The following is a 3372-nucleotide window of genomic DNA, read 5'->3' on the forward strand; positions in this document are numbered from 1 at the left end:
TAGAAAAAATTTTAAATTTTAAATTCATTTTGCCCTCTAGCGAATTAATCAACAAAGCTAATTTTAGTGTTATCGGTTTCGTTCATAGGCCTAAAAAAGGTCTCAATACATTATAAGCGTGGTAGTTTATGTGACAGAACTGTACAGTTTTTGAAAGTTGTTATAAGGAATTTTATAACGTCTTTTTCAAATAAAATCAAAGCTCAAATCAGAACAGGAAGAACAATGTGCTAATGTGAGACCATATAAAAACAAGTAAAAAGGCGTTAAGTTCGGTCGCGCCGAACTTTGGATACCCACCACCTCGGGAATATATGTAAACCACTTTTCATCAAAATTCGGTGAAAATTTCATACCATAGCAGTTATATCAAAATATGTTCCGATTTTGACCAAATACTAATAAGTACATTAGCTATATTTAAAAATAAACCGATCTGAACCATATACGACACGGATGTCGAAAGCCTAACATAAGTCACTGTTTCACATTTCAGTGAAATCGGATTGTAAATGCGCCTTTTATGGGCCCGAAACCTTAAATCGACAGATCGGTCCATATGGCAGCTATATTCAAATCTGGACCGATCTGGGCCAAATTAAAGAAGGACGTCGAGGAGCCTAACTAAGCTCACTGTCTTAAATTTCGGTGAAATCGGACAATAAATACGCCTTTTATGGTATTAAGTTCTTTAAATGACTTTTTCGAATAGAAAACCACCACCTCCAAAATTTCAGGCAAATCGACTAATAAATGTTGTGCTCTGTTATGACTTCTAAAAAAAATGTGGCGATTTAACTTCTTGAGCCCTTACAAGCGGAAAATTTTGTTCGATTTGGCTGAAATTTTGCATGTGGCGTTCCGTTATGGCTTCCAGCAATGGTGCCAAGTACTCTCCGAATCGGTCTATAACCTGATATAGCTCCCATATAAACCGATCTCCCGATTTAACTTTCTGAGCCCCTGTAAGGCGAAATTTTCGTACTTGAGTATGTAGTGTTCTGTTATGACTTGAAACAACTGTGCCAAGTACGGTTCAAATCGGTCTATAACCTGATATAGCTGCCATATAAACCGATTTCCCGATTTGACTTCTTGAGCCCTAACAATCCCCATTTTTTGCTATGACTTCTAATATAAATATGGCCATTTTAAGTTTATCGAGTGAAAAATTCAGTATTTGGCAGATTTTCATAAATTTTTAGATTTTTTGGAAGTGAAAACAAACTAACCGTTCTTAGTTAAGGAGATATGGCCATTTTAAGTTTACCGAGGAAAAAAATTAATTTTTTTACCATTTTTGAATTTTTGGAAGTGATCACGTATTAACCTTACTTTTGTTCTGCGAGGCTTAGTTAAGGAGATATGGCCATTTTAAGTTTACCGGGGGAAAAATTCATTTTTTACCTACTTTTCATAAATTTTTTGAATTTTTGGAAGTGATCACGAATTAACCTTACTTTTGCTCTACGAGGCTTAGTTAAGGAGATATTACCATTTTAAGTTTACCCAGGAAAAAATTCATTTTTTGGCCTATTTTCCTAAATTTTTTGAATTTGTGGAAGTGATCACGAATTAGCCTTATTTTTGCTCTACGAGGCTTAGTTAAGATGTGGCCATTTTAAGTTTACCGAAAGAAAAATTAGTTAAGGAGATATGGCCATTTTAAATTAGTTAAGGACATATGGCCATTTTAAGTTTACCGATGACAAAAAAATAATTTTTTGGCCAATTTTCATAAATTTTTTGAATTTTTGGAAGTGATCACGAATTTACCTTAATTTTGTTATAAGAATCTTATTTAAGGACAATGGCCATTTTAAGTTTACCGATGACAAAAATATAATTTTTGGCCAATTTTCATAAATTTTTTGAATTTTTGGAAGTGATCACAAATTAACCTTACTTTTGCTCTACGAGGCTTTGTTAAGGAGATATGGCCATTTAAAGTTTGCCGAGAGAAAAAATTTATTTTTTGTCCGATTTTCACAACTTTTTTGAATTTTTGGCAGTGATCACGTATTAACCTTACTTTTGCTCTACGAGGTTTAGTTAAGGAGGTATCGCCATTTTAAGTTTACGGGGGGAAAAATTAATTTTTTCGCCCTTTTCATAAATTTTTTGAATTTTTGGAAATGAACACGAGTAAATCTTACTAACTAAGCCTCGTATAATTCAGGAGATATGGCCATTTTAAGTTTACCGAGGGAAAAAATTATTTTTTTCCCAATTTTCATAAATTTTTTGAATATTTGAAAGTGATCACGAATCAACCTTACTTTTGCTCTACGAGGCTTAGTTAAGGAGATATGGCCATTTAAAGTTTACCGAGGGAAAAAGTAATTTTTTAGCGAATTTTCATAAATTTTTTTAATTTTTGGAAGTGCTTTACGAGGCTTAGCTAAAGAGATATGGCCATTTTAAGTTTAACGAGGGAAAAAGTCATTTTTTAGCCAATTTTCATAATTTTTTTTTTTGAATTTTTGGAACTGATCACGAATCCAAAGCTAGTAATAAGTCTTATTAATTTCAAGGCTAGCTTCTACTAAATCTTCAGTGCTTAGCGCCGGAAGAAGAAAAACATTTAGACTACTCTTTGCAAGAATATAGGCTCTGCGTCTTCCATTCCCCGTACCTGTTAACCGATTTCCCGATTATACTTCTTGAGCCTCTAGGGGACGTAATTCTTATCAATGTTCGCTAAAATTTTGCACAGTGACTTTTTCTACGACATGTAATAGACGTTCCAAGTATGGTGTGAATCAGTCGATAGCTCCCATATATACCGATCTCCCGATTTTACTTCTTTAGCCTCCATAACGTAATTATTATCGAGATTGGCTGAAATTTTGTACTATGATGTTCTTTACGACATTCAACAGATCTCCAGATTTTACTTCTTGACCCCCTAAAGGGCGGAACTCTTATTCGATTTAGTTGAAATGTTGCACAATGGATTCCACTATGGTCTCCAACATCCACGCGAAGTATGGTTCATACCCTTATATAGCTCCAATAGCATACCAATGTTTATCCATTATCCTTTGTTTGCCGATTAAGGGATACCATGCGAAGGACTTGTCAAATGCGATCCATGGTGGAGGGTACATAAGATTTGGCCTGGCAGCTTTTACTTGTAACATGTTCATATTAAGATCTGTAAATATATGTGGATTTTGCGGCACATATTACATATCACAATTTTAAGATGTAATAGGATCTAATACTGGCCAAGATTGTACCAAGCTAAAGCCATTCAAAACTGTAGATAAGTATGCCTCATGCCTTACGTCACTAAAGATACTAAATAACTAAAATGATAGAATTAATCTCAAGCCTAATATTTTAACAACTTTTGCAAAAGGGTGAAAG

This window comes from Stomoxys calcitrans, chromosome 1, assembly GCF_963082655.1.
Source record: "Stomoxys calcitrans chromosome 1, idStoCalc2.1, whole genome shotgun sequence".
NCBI classification, from domain to species: domain Eukaryota; kingdom Metazoa; phylum Arthropoda; class Insecta; order Diptera; family Muscidae; genus Stomoxys; species Stomoxys calcitrans.